We start from the raw sequence: 13,633 nt of genomic DNA on the forward strand, positions 1-13,633 counted from the left end.
CTTGGCACGATTTGGGGTTATGTGAGCTCACCAGTGGCCGATTCATCCATAGGTTGCCATAGATGAAGCTGGCAAGATGATGCAATTCAAAGTGCAAGAAATAAAAGTAAGGTGAAAAGGGCCACGTTTCATCCTCCCCGGCCCCTTTTCCCCACAGGTGTTGTCAGCAAAGACTTTGTCAGACAAAGGCTCTCCTTGTGTCAAAGGAAACCACGCCAAAAGGAAAGTCAGATCTTCATCAAAGAGCACAGCCTGTCTTTGGGGGCCGTTCCTTTGCTGTGTGATTGATGCAGGACCGCTCCCAGGTGGGGACAGCTTCCTTCGCAGCCGTGCAGCACCCAGAGGTAGGAACGAACGCCAATAAAAGAAGCAGAACTGGAGCTCACCTGGGGCAGCCATGCTGGGCTTTGTCAGGAAAGGACAATGCAATGTGCAGGACCTGCATGGGGTCAGCAAGGGAGTGGAGATCAGCTCTAAGTCTTTAACCAGGTTCAAAGGGTGCAAGCACCCTTTGCAAAAATTGCAAAATCGGCTGGCAGAGGGAGGCACAGCCAAAGCCTGGACCCCACTGGTGGGCAGGATTTGATATTTTTCTCATCTCATTTTCTCATTTAATATTTTTCCTGAATTTTCCATTAGCGGGGGAAAAAAAAAAATCCTATTTAGCTGTTTCAGTCTAATTTGGGATGAAAATGAAATGCTGAAATATTCCTCTGCCCCGAGGCGGCGGCTGGCCGCTCTCTTGCTGGAGCTGCGTGCGCGCTCACAGGCCGGCTGCGTGCCGGGGCTGCTCCTCATCTCGGTGTCCAGCCCGTGTCCCCCTGACCCCAGGAGTTCTGTGGGGCCGGGGTGAGGCACAGGGGCACGAGGCAGTGTCCCCACTGCGGCAGTGGGGTCTCTTCCCCCAAAATGCCTGGGCCGTGTGGCCCCTGGGTGCTGTGCAAAGCCGCGGTGCTTTTGCGTGCTTTTGGATGCTTTCTGGTGCTTCGCTGCCTCTAGATGGCAGTGACCCAACGCACAAGGTTTGGAAGCAGGACAGCTTCTGAATTAATTTTTTTTTCCTCCCCTTTTTGGTTATTTTTGTTTTGGAATCCTGTAATAATGGATTTTTCAGTTACGCCAACGAGGTGATCAGCAGATCACAGAACCGATCGATGTCGCTGCAAGAAAAGAGCCGCTCGGGGCCAGGCGCTGCCCTGCTCCCCTGCCAGGTCCCCATGCCTTCGGGGTGTGCTTTGAGCAGGGACATGGGCGCAGGAGGCATGGGTCCCGCTCTCCTCGAAGCCACCACCCTCCCCGTGTCCCTGGTTCGGTGCTGAGAAATGCAGCGAAGGCGGCAGCAGCGCGGGCAGCGTTCCTTGTTCTGCTCTTGGTTATCCCTGCTAGCAGCTTTGCTCTCCAAATCCCATTTTCCGCCTATTCCCACGTCCCTTGAGTCAGGCAGCAAGGCTCTGCCTCAAATCCTGAAGTAATGGGGGATCTGTGGAGCTTGGGGATCTGAACACGAGCAGGATTTCCTCCTTCGTTTTCACAGAGCCCTGCTTGAGAACCTCTTGTTCTTGCTCCCACTGCTCTGGCACGTTCACAGCCACACAGGGCCGTGGGGCTGGGGCACCTGGGGGGCTGCACGATGGGATGACGGACTGCAGGGATCACAGGCGTGAGGAGGAAGGAGGAGCATTTCCCATACAGGAGAAAACAGAACTCGAGGGGAAAGGGGATTGCAAGTGGTCCATGAGCCCCATCCCGTCCCCTCCCTGCAGCACCCTGAGAATCCTCCTCCCCTGCAGGGATGGGGACACACTCATCCCAAAGTGGGTCTGGACTCTGGGGAGGACGTTATCGGGGGACCCAGACATCCAGGGTGCTGTAGGGACAGGGTAGAGGACCTGAGCAGCTCCTCCAGCACTGGAGCCTGGTGGGTTTGGCCGTGCCTCCTGCTCTCGAGGCTGCGGGACTGCTCCAGCCCGGGGGGATTATTGCTGTGATGGGAGATAAAGCCCCAAGGTCACCCCGACTGACAGGCTGCTTACACTCCCTCCTAGGAAATAATCCCAATGCCTTTCCATAGGTTTTTGCCTGACCTTGTGGATAATAAGGTGTGGGAATGGAGCTCTGTGACACCAGCACGCAGCAGAGCAGCTGCCCATGGGTTGGTTTGGGATCTATCAGGGTCCTAGGGGGCAGGGAGGGGTTACTGGCCCATCCCAAGGTATTCATGGATAGAGGTTAGAAAACAGCTCTAATTAAATGTCTGCTGCTTGTGCTGGGCAGCTTGGTGTGTGAGGTGGGGAGGATATATTTGTATTTCTTAATATTTTCCAGCAAGCTGCCTAAAGGACACTGTGGCATTGTTTATGCATATTTTAAAGGACAAGCCAGGGGAGATTTCTGGGAAACTGGGGCTATTCCCTGTGCAGCAAGGGAGGGAATACTCAATTCCCTCCTTTCTAGCACAAATTAGCAACTGCGTGGTGACTGAGCAGGAGGGAATACAATTTGTATGGGGAAGTTTTATAAAGCAGGAGGCAGCTCTTCTCCCAGGGACTGCTGTCCTCATGGTCCCCATTTTTTGGAGATGGATGTGTGCCGGGCTGCCTCATGGCAACGTGCCCCTGGAGCTGCTTCCCCAGCACCCCTGGGGCAAAGCGAACCCAAACCCCAAATTCTACCATGGAAAGGAGCGCAGGCGGGGGGTGGGATCCGCATTTGTGGGGTTATGTGAAAGCTTGCTGGGCTTCTCCCCCATCCTGTGAGCTCTAGACAGGTCTGATAGGCAGGCAGGCTTTTAATTCTTGGAACTCACCTCGTTGCTTCAAGCAAGAATCACTGAAATGCACATTTTCAGAAAAGTTTGGGAAGGGGCACGGATGTCGTTACAAGGAACACAGACGCTTTGCTTGGATGAGGGCTCCGAAATTGTCTGGGGGATGGATGCATCTATTGGGAAGGAGGAATGTGGGTAAGCCACTTGCACTATTTTCTATTTTCAGACTTATCGAGGACCCCAGAAACACTGCTGTTAGTATGTGCTGTACGTATTTAACTCTTCCTTTGGCAAACCTCAAAGGGGAGCTCAAAGGAAGGGAGTGGGCTCGCTGTGTGTCCCAGCACAGTCCCGTGGAGCTCAGGTCCCTGCTCTGATCCCAGTAAGATTCCCCCTGCTCTGCTGATTTCTTGCTCTGGATTTGTTTTTGCAAGGTTTTTCCCTTTCTCGGAGAAGTGAGGCCTCATGAGCTGCAGATGTTTCCCTTGCCCGCCGGGAGGTGCGTGCCTGCGGGGTGGACCCCCCACTCCCCTGGCAGGTGTGAGAAGTGCCCTAAAATATCGGGTTAAAGCAGCCGATGGTTCATGGCTTGCTCATAATTCTGCACAAACAAAGCAGCAGGAGCAGGGGTTTGCCCACCTGCCACAGCAGTGGGAAGCTTTTGGGGCAGCCTGGCAGTGACAGAGCTTTGTGTGCCTGCATGCCCCCAGGGAGCAGGGGGCAAGGTTCAGTGCCCTGGGCTCACATGGGGAGAAAAAATCCTGCAGCCACAGGGTGAAAAACAGGAGGAAAACCAAACCAGAGCATTTACAATGGCTGGCACCCTCACAGCTGTGGGGCCGCTCACTTGGGAGCACTCTCAGACCCCTTCCCAACTCGGACAACCCAAAATACCCCGCGTGAATGGCCAAAGTGGGTGCTTGCTCGATATTTATCTCACTGCCCGTGGGGATTTCAGACCTTCCCACCCTGCTATGCTATTGCAGGCTTCCCTCGAAGCTCTGCGTGCTCAGGATGTACAGACATCAGTAGCTCCCCCCTTCACAGGCTCTATCAAAGGGGTCTGAAGATATTGTGGTACCCACAGGGGTGAAACTTGATTAGCCAGGGCTGTGATCAATAATTAATGATGGTTATTTATTATTTGTTAAGTACCAACACTTGTGTTTGCTTCCAAATCCCCCGACATATATATATAGCCTTGTTCTGCATCCCTCAGTTGCATTTTTATACTGCTTGTGGGTCAGAAAAGATTTCACAGAAAGAATATTAAAAAAAAAAAAAGAAAAGGTAATCCTTTGTACAAAAAGAACAGACGCATCCTGCTGCTGGAAAATGAGCTCTAATCGGGGAGAAACATTCTCTTCTTTTTCCTGGCAGTCGGATTTTGGAGCCAGCCCAAGATGGCCTAACCTGTGGCTCAGAAGTCGCTGCAGGAGCTGCACCGGTTCATCACTGCCCTTCCCCTGCCTCGTGTGAAGCCGGGGCTGGATGTGCCTCAGGGCAGGGCACTGAGGGGTGTTACAGCCAGGTTTGTAAGATGTGAGTCCTCTGGGTGCTGGGCAGAGCAGGTCCGATGCCTCTGAGGTCAAGTCAGTGCTGGGGGGTTGCGATTCTCATGGGGCAGGAGGTGCAGGAGGGACGTCAGCTGCAGAGGGATGCGGGCAGTGGGAGCGATGTCTGCTGGGCACCGAAATGCTGATGGCATTCATTTTCGGAGGGCACAGGGAAACGAAGCCCCTGCTTTGTTTCCCAGCAGCAGGAGAGGTGAGGGGAAGAGAGACTGGTGCTGGTGACAGCAGGGCAGACAGAACGCTTAAAGGCTCAGGAACTGGTAGGAACACGATAATTGGAATCCCTGCCTGAAACCTGGCTTCCTCTGGGCATCCTCTGTGGGCAGGAGCAGCTCATGCGGGCACTGGCCTCTGCCTTGCTGCTCCGCGCAGCATCCTCAGCACCCGCTGCTGCCAACCCTCTACAGCACGTCTGCTCCCTGTCCCCCCCATAAATCCCACCCGCTCCCATTAATCCCTGCTTCCCTTTAGCCCTCAGCCTCACCCCTGGCCTCACGGCACCGCATTAAACCAGCGTGCGCACAAACAGGGCCAGCACGCGATGGATGCGGCCGTGCGATGCAGAATGAAGGCGGGCTGGGCGTCAGAGATGTTTGTTACTGCCTGACCACAAACAAATCCCAGTTCTAAGCAAACCCTCAGTGCCGCGTGGCCCTATTGTTATCTCGCTGGTGCTGGCGACTTGGACAAATCACTGAAGCTTTGTGCTCGTGGTTTACGGTTTGTGCCAGCGAGCTTTGTTAGCATCCCATCCGATCCGCGTGTCGTGCAGAGGCAAAGTTAATCTCCTCTCTGTAGAGAGAGCATTTGGTATGTGCAGAGTATTATTTGGCACTGAAACACTCTGTTTAATCCCTGTTTTGATGCAACAAGAGAGGGAATGAAGGGTTAATGAACCCTCTCCTGGGAGATTAGTCTGGCGTTTTTAAGGCTTCGTTAGTCCCGCAATATTTATTAAAGGCTCTTTTTTGTTTTATTGTTGTAATGCTCCATTCAAAGAAATCCCTCCTGGAGAATTCTTTCAATTTGATCTCCAGCACAGAAATAAACTAGCTTATCTGTGATCTTTTAATATCATATTCAGGGCTTTTAATAAATGTGAGTTTCATCAGTGCCTTTTTTGTTACTTTCTTTTTACTTTTTTTTTCTTTCTTTCCTCTTTTTTTTTTTTTTTTTCCTGGTGAGATAATTTAATATTAACACATCACACCTTATCACCCAATAACACTTAGTCCCTGTAATCTTATGACAGGCTAATTTCTGTAGCAACATCCCCTGTGTCAAATCTGCTCCGTTCCATTACTACCCCGGCTGCTCGCGGAGCCTGGGTTGGTAATGAATATTCTGGCTTCTAAGCTTTTATCTAAGGATTATGAAATGAATTTGGAGTTTAGCTTGAGGGAGTTACAGCTTCATCTTGCCTACTGGAGTTTGTTCGGATCGTTGGAACAAATGGCAGCGTTTAATGCTAAAAATATAAGATGGAGAACCAATAATCTACGTGTGCAAAATCCCCGGGATGGGCTGGGGCGTTAAGCGCAGGATTTAGGAAAAAGGGTTAATTGAAAAGAGAGCTGGGGAGGGGGCAGAAGGCACTGCCTGGGTCCTGGGGAAGGTGAGCGTGGTGGCGTAGCCCAGCTGGGAGATGCAAGGGGAGGGTTTGGCGGGGGGAAGGAAGGGAAGGGGCTGATCCTGACTCTTTCAGGTGGCTGTCACCCGTCCGGCAGTGGCTGGGTGTGGACAGGGTGGTGGGGACCCCACCAGCCCCATCTCCATCCCATTACGTGGTGGTTTGGCTGCCCCGATAAGAGCTCCCACTTTATTTAATGCACGTGGCTCAGAAAGCTGGGGCTGCGCTGAGCTCATTTGGCATAATTATCAGATGTGTCAGGGATGTGAAATTCCAGGCAGCGTCACTGTCCTGGAGCCATCACACCTCCGCCAGCCTGTCGGCTGTTGATGCTGCGAGGATAGGAAATGCACCTGCTTCCTCAAGCAGAAAATAGACTGTTAAAAAAAAAAATAAATTGGCGGAGGATAAACTGCTGTCGTGTCTTTACGTTCAGCATATGCTCCCCGCACGGCGCGGTGGTGCCACCGCGAGCAGGAGGGTGACAGAAGCCACGAGGGGAGCTGTCCTTCGTGGCCCGGAGCTTGGGCAGACACAGAGGTGCCCTTGCTGCTGTGCCGACCGGTGCTCTTCTTGGGACAGGGGAGAGGATTAAGCTGCTCCTGCTGTTTCTGTGGGACTTCTGGTTTTCCCATCTGTGCCCCTCGCCTCTTGTCTTGGCACTGGGAGCCACTGGGCAGAGTGAGCTCCATCCTCTCGCCTCCCTGTGGGTGTTAAGGGACATTTAAAATCCCCCCCCCAGTCTCTTCTCAGGCTGAGCTGTCCCAGCTCTCCCAGCCGCTCCTCAGAGGAATGCTGCAGCCCCTCGGTCAGCTTGGTGCTCTCCGCTGCCTGTCCCCACTGTGCCCAGTCCCTGTGGGCCTCCCCAGGATGAGAACTGGGCATGGGTCCGTGGTTCATGGGGCAGAACTCCGGCGGCTGTGAGTGCTGTGCGTGCCTCTTGGGGTTTTGTCGGTGGTGCCACTTCAGATTTCCCAGGCAGACCTTCCCAAGCTGGTGTACGTGATTTCCTAATACTTTCCATGCAAATACCCCACGGCCTGTCCCCATCTGAGTGCTCCAGGCCGAGGGCACCCATGGGTGCAGGTTGTGGGTGATCACAAGTGCTGCTGGGCACCCCTGCCGGGGAGCACCCACTGGCTGCCATGGGCAGAAGCAGCTCTACGGGGAGATGAGGCTGACAGACAGGTGGGAATGGGATGTCCATGGCAGAACAGGGCAGGTTTTGTCCCATTTATACCCAAGATGCCAGAGGCATTGGCCAGCTCTGTCCCACTCATCCGCACCGTGGAGTGCCCAAACCCACCGCTGCCTGCCTCTGCCTTCCCCAGTGAAGGCCGAATAATAAATTCAACAAAAAATAATTACCTTGCCATAAATTAGGTATTAGCATATGAATTAGAGTTTAACATATGAAAGGGCTTTTGATGCTGGATAAAATTAATATAGAAAGCGACCATGGCAGAATAACAAATCGTGCCTTAAAAGCCAGCTCTGCCCAGCGTGGCCGGGGGCTGGGAGCGGGGGCATCACCCCTGACCCCCCCATGGGGTGGTCTGAGGCTCGGCGCTGCTTTGGAGGTGGCCATGGTGAGTGCATGGAGACACCCTCCTTAGGGCAATGCAGGCTGGAGATAATTCGTGGACACAATCCCCCCGTTGGTACTCCGGTGCTTGCTTCTCATTTATACAGACACGCGGTGCTTTAGTTTTGGTCTCCAGCTTTTGTCCAGAGCAAAGCAAGCTCTCGTTGGGCTCGGAAGGCACAGCGACTCGAGGAGGTTTGGGTATGGAGCAGTGTAACGCAGTGCTGTGTGCTGGGCTGCACGTGGGCGCGCTCCTAGCCTGGCTCAGGCAGACGAGCTCTCCGCAATTTCGGTTTCTGCTCTAAATTCCAGGAGAGGTCCTCAGCTATTGACCATTTCCAGGCCAATCCCCACGTTTCTCAATCCCTGCAGGCTTCTCTGCTGCATCTTCAGCTCCCTCGTAGTTTTGCAGTAGATGCCAGCCTCCCTCCAGCTGTGAGCATCTCCTGGACATTATTCCCCTTCCATGCTGGCCTGGGTCTTGTTCACATTGCAACAAGTTCGTGGCTTCATGTCTGTTCCTTTCCTCTCTCTTTATCTTTTGCCTTTTTTTTTTTTTTTTTTTTTTTTTTTTTTTTTTTTTTGGAGTCTGTGTGAGATCAGAAATCCCTTAGGCTGTACATATGCCTAAGATAGTAATATAATTACACCTTCCCAGCCGCCGCCTCCAAGTGTGCTTGCCATGAGCATCCATTGAAATAAATATAGATTTGGGGCAACTTAAAGGACAAACAAATGCTTTTCATCTGGCTATCAGCCTGGGTGCCACATGCTGAGACCACGAAGCTGTTCTGTGTTTATGACCTGTATTGGTGCCCTTGGCAGGGAGAAAACCTCGGGGGGCTTTGCTGGGATGGCCTTGAGGGGCTGGAGGGGGGAAGTTTGCTGCCCTGCGCAGTCCCTCGCTTTGGCTGGTGGGGCTGCCTGCTCCAGCAGCTCGGCACAAAGCAGGGATCTGAGGAGCTCACCTAAAAAATTCACGGCCAAGGCAGCGCAAGCCAAATAGAGACACCCGCCTTCTGCCCTCAGGGTTAACTGCCTGCTGCTGAAATACTAATTGCAGCGAGCTGTGTCTATCAATTAGAGCAGAGAGGGCTCGCTTCCTGCAAGGATGAAGGCGGGGGAGAAGCTTGGATCCTCCCGTGAGATGCTGTGCAAAGGAGATCTCTGCTAATCAGCAGAGGGACAGCACGAGCGGGACCGAGCATCCCTCACTGCCTACAACCAGCAGCTCCTTGGTCACCCAAAGCACCCAGTGGCGGCCGGGGGCTCCGGTCCTCACCCACAGGACCCTCATCGTGGCTGCCACCGGCAATTTTAATTGCAGTAGGGTGACAGCAGTGGCAAAAAGTGGGACTTCACGCTCACACCGGCTTTGGGGATCTAGTGTTCAGGCTGTTGCCTCCCTTTTTATTCCGAGGAATGATTAATTGTCTCCTTGGACAAGGTTGTCCTCTAAATTATGCTAAATTGGTGGTAATTTATGTTTCTCACTCTGTACAGCAGCGATTTGCTGTTTGCAGATGCTCCCGCCTGAGACTGCTTTCAGGGATGCTCGGCTCTGGCCGAGGGATCCCCAGGGACCCCACCTGCATTTTTCTTTTGCAAGCGGGAACAAACAGGTCTCTGCCAAGTTATCTTTTTGCTTTGTGCCTGCCTTGTTTCCCTAAAGTTCTTAAGTTACCCCTCATGAAGTTACCAAAGCACCATATAAGCACCGCGTGAAGTCACATCCCTGAGATACCTCTTGCCACCTGGTTAAATACTCCAGAATTGAATTTTTGCAGACTTTTACCCAAGCGCCTGATCAAAATATTTCATGACAGTGTTGGGTGAGCATCACCTTGATGTGCACAGCCTGGTCTCCTGCTGGAAGGACTGTCACAACCACAAGACTGGGTCAGACGTGGCTCTGTGCAGAGCATCCAACCTGACATTACATTGTATGTGTTCATATTTTCTTTCATTTTCTTATTTTTTTTTTCTTGTTTTTACTCTTCATTTTCTTGTTTGATCAAATATTCTCTGTGAAGGATATAGGACGTTCTCTCTCCTTTGCTGCTCTGCTATTAAGGGTTTTGTTTTTAATTCTATTCAGTCCAGACTTTTTCCACCTAAATCAACAGGAGAAGCATCTTTGACTGGTGCTTGATTAGAGCGGCGTCGCAGTGAGACAAACCCTCTCTACGAAAGTCCTCAGGCCACTGTAATTGTGTTTCATGTGGATGCGTTGCAGCCCTGTGTGTTCACACAGGCAAGCACACGAGCAGCCCGACTCTGCCCATGCAGAAGTTTCCCCAAACCCTCTTCATCCAATGGCAGAGGGTGCTTTTCTTTTTTTTTTTTTTTTTTTTTTTTTGGCAGGGGATTTGTTTGTGCTTCCTGGTCCTCGTGGAGCTGTGAAGGGACTCACAAGTGAGTGATGGGTTGTGCTGCCCCCAAAGTGCTGACCCCATGTCAGACGTGCAGGTGTGTGGTTGTGTGGCAAAAAGGCACAATTAGGAGGAGGAGTTTAGGGCAATTGCAAAATATTAAGTTTTCCTATCTCTTGCCCCCTGTAGAAGCCACGGGCCAGCTGCAGGTCCCAGGTGGGACGTCAGCAATGCCACGGGGTGCTGGAGCTACTGGGGGACTACTACCTCAGCAGTCCAGGTGCTGGTTTCTGCTCCTTTTGAAGACAGGGAAGGGGCACAGAGCGGGACTTGGCCACAAGGCCTGGGGTGGTGCAGGGAGATATTGGGGCTCTGGCACCACAGGACTGCTCAGACCTGTCAAGGAGGTGCTGTGTACCCAGGGGCCTGCCAGGCACAGCCACCCCCTCAAAGGCAGCCACTGGCTGTGACTCCAGACTGAGGATGTTCAGCTATTTGTATTTTTTTTTCCTTTTATTTTTTTTTCCACCCTTTTCATTGGATCCAATTGCCCAGGATGGCGTTTCTCCCGAGCCCCTTCTCACTGCCTCTCCCATCCCTGCTTTTCCAGCCTTAATTCCTCATGGCCAAAAGCCGACGTGAGCAGCAGTCTCCTTTGATCAAAGGGAGCCTTATCTGGTCCCTGAGACAGGCGCATGCTGGGGAGATGACAGAAATTGGGTCAGCCCACGTAGGGTGGCTGCGGCTGCTCTCCTCCACCCGTCGACCTCCCTGGCTGCCTCTGGTGTCCTCAGGAGCTGGAGGCCAGCCCAGCTCTTCCCCTTTTCTCTCAGGGTTATCAAATGTCCTCATTAAGGGTGATGCTGTGGGGTGGTGGGATGGGGCTCTCTGGGCTGGCAGCGGGCTGGGCTGGAGGAGGCTCACGGGGGTTTATCGGGGAGGCCGCACGTCCCCTGCCTTGCCCGTGAGGATTTCTGCAGCCCTGTGCTACATCATGGCTTCGACATGAGCAAGCTGGGAAGCCCAAGGAACTGATAGATACGGCTGTCTTACATCTGTGGGGTGGCCGTGTGCCTTTTGGGGTGCTGGGGCCTGTGGGGAGGAGGGAGCCAGGGCTCGGCTCCAGGAGCCCACCACAGCCCCTGACCTTCTGAGCAGCTCTTCAACAGCGAACGCTACAGAGAAGGGGGCAGAGCCATTCTGGAGCAATTTATATGTAAATGCCTGAAGGATCAAATAAAAGCAAGCTCACTGGCATTCATTAGTGAAATAAAAAAAGGTCCATTATTGAATTTTCCTGTATGTATTTGTGTTTTTTGTTTGTTTGTTTGTTTTTTCTCTGTCTTGGCAAGACAAAGCATGCTGTCAAACCACCTGTATGGCTTCTCAATTCCCCAGCTGCATCCCAGCAGGGTTTAGGACCGGGATTTCCCCATGCTGCATGCAGAGGGGAGGGTCCAGACTCTGGGCTTCCCCATGGAGCTTTTGCTGGCCCTACACAGCACTGGGTGGGCACTGGCCTGGACCTCATGCCCCCCTGGAAAGGTGTTATGAAGCCTTCATCCCAGAGGGATTTCCAACCTGCGGTGTTGCTGCTGTGAGGTTTCACCTTGCAGCCGGGGTCTGATCCTTCCAGCAGCAACACAAGCGGGGTGACACATGTGTAGGCTGTGAGTCAGACCATTTTGGTGATGGCCCCAAATGGTACAGCTGGTGCCACTGCCACTGGAGTAAGCACACTTGTTGTGGTATACTTGATAAAGGAGCTGATTTTCTCCTCCCAGTGCTGCAGTATCTCTTGGCATGCTGAGGCCATGCACAGGTGAATTTAGGGTCTTGGGCTCAGCTGAAGGCCAGGGGAGTGCCTAGCTTGTGTCACAAACCTGGATACAGCTGAATTAGAGAGAGAAAACTCAGCAAAGACTATTTCTGGACTTTTACACAAGCAGAAAGAGCTTCCTACAGTAAAACACACCCCTAAGCAAATGCTTTTGCACCAGCAGTTGTGTCAAAGCCCTAGATCCTTATTCATCCATCCCAGCTGCTTTGCGAAGCTGCCCAAGCCCAAGAGCCCCTCCAGCATTACCAGCACCAGCTGCAGCTGTGGTCGGGTGGAGCACAAGAACTGAGGAGTTCAGGGAGGATTTTTGGCCTCCATCTCGCTGGTCTGGAGGAGGATGTTTTTCCAGCTGTGTGAATGCACTGTGGGCCATCCGCAGCCCTTCCCTCCCACAGCGTAGTGCCTGATTTCAGTTGGGGAAGCAGCAACACAACCCCATGCTTGGGACTGTGAGTAGACTTGTGCAAATTGTAAATGGAGTGAGGCCTGCCCCACTGAAATGGTGATGGGATCCGTGCCTTTGTCAAGTGTTAGCTCCAACACGGAGTATTTCTATCACGCTTCTTGACACGGGGTGTCTGGAGGATTCTGAGACAGACATTCAGCAGCTGCGCGAGGGAAAGCTATTCAAATGGGAGTGTAGGAAAAATGGAAAAGTGCTAACGTTATAACATCACTATCAAATATGTAGGAACTGGAAGAGATGTGTTCATTATCTCTCAAACCATTCTCCCTGTATAAAACACAGGAGCTCGCTCCAGGATGCTCATTCCCATGGCCAGGCACTGAACACCCTAAGCAGCCATGGTGAGCAAATTTGTGACCTTAGCCCTCCCCATCCTGTTCCACTAACAGCCAATTTACCTGTTTTTGTAGCTTGTACCAGAGCTAGAATTAATTCTCTGCCTCTGCAAGGGGTGTGCTGAGAGCGAAAGTGAAGCAGAGCTGCTGTCCAGAGCTTCAGTTCGCTTCCAGGGGCCATCATCTGCTAGAAAAAACAGTGAAGGGCAGGAAAAAAAGAATTTAAAACTTGCTTTTTGTGTGAATCTGGAGTGTGCAGAGCCCAGGGTTGTTGGCCTGAGCAGGAGGCAGGGCCACATGCAGGGCTGGCGTGTTAATGAGCTGGGTAATGAGGAGCCAGATTTCCCAGGGGCTTGGGCACTTCCCTGTGTGCCTGCATTGACCCTCAGAGATTAGCTGGAAAAAATCCCAAGTGTTCAAAGAACCCATCCCAGAGAGAGCATTCAGGGAAGAAGACTGAAATGATGACACATAATCATGTAAGGCAAGATGTCGATAAAGAATAACGCAGTACAGATCTGGCGTGGTGAATCCATATCTGAGCACAAGCCTCCACTTTTATTGTGTTCTTAATATATCCCAATCGATGCAAGACAGATACGATCGTAACGTTTAATCCTAAGGAGATAAAATAATGCCTGTTGACAAAGTGGTGATCCTGCTGCGATTCCCGGCCGTCTGCCCATGGGAAGCTCTTCCCTATCCCGTCCTGGCACAGTTTCTGATCCTAGAGCTTCCTCTTAGCTAAACTAAAGCTGAGCTCACCTCAGGGTTTGTGTAAGCTGAGTGACTGCTTGCGTCCTGCTCTGTCTCCAGTGGTTACCTGACGCCATCTGCTTTAGTACACCGAGTAAAAACCTTCGGCTACAGACGTGGAGAGGATGAAACACCCTCAGCATCCAGCTGGGGTTTGCTCTTGCCCTTATTGTCCCTGGAGGGGCAAGGTGGCCTGCTGCAGCATCTTCCTCTCCGTCATCCCCACTGCTCACCTCCCTGCCATCCCCCACGGTCTCCCCATTGTCCCCCCATTGTCCCCACCAGTGAGGGGTGGCAGAGCCCTGGCA

The sequence above is a fragment of the Aythya marila genome (assembly GCF_965140915.1).
Source record: "Aythya marila genome assembly, chromosome: 16".
Taxonomy (NCBI): Eukaryota; Metazoa; Chordata; class Aves; order Anseriformes; family Anatidae; genus Aythya; species Aythya marila.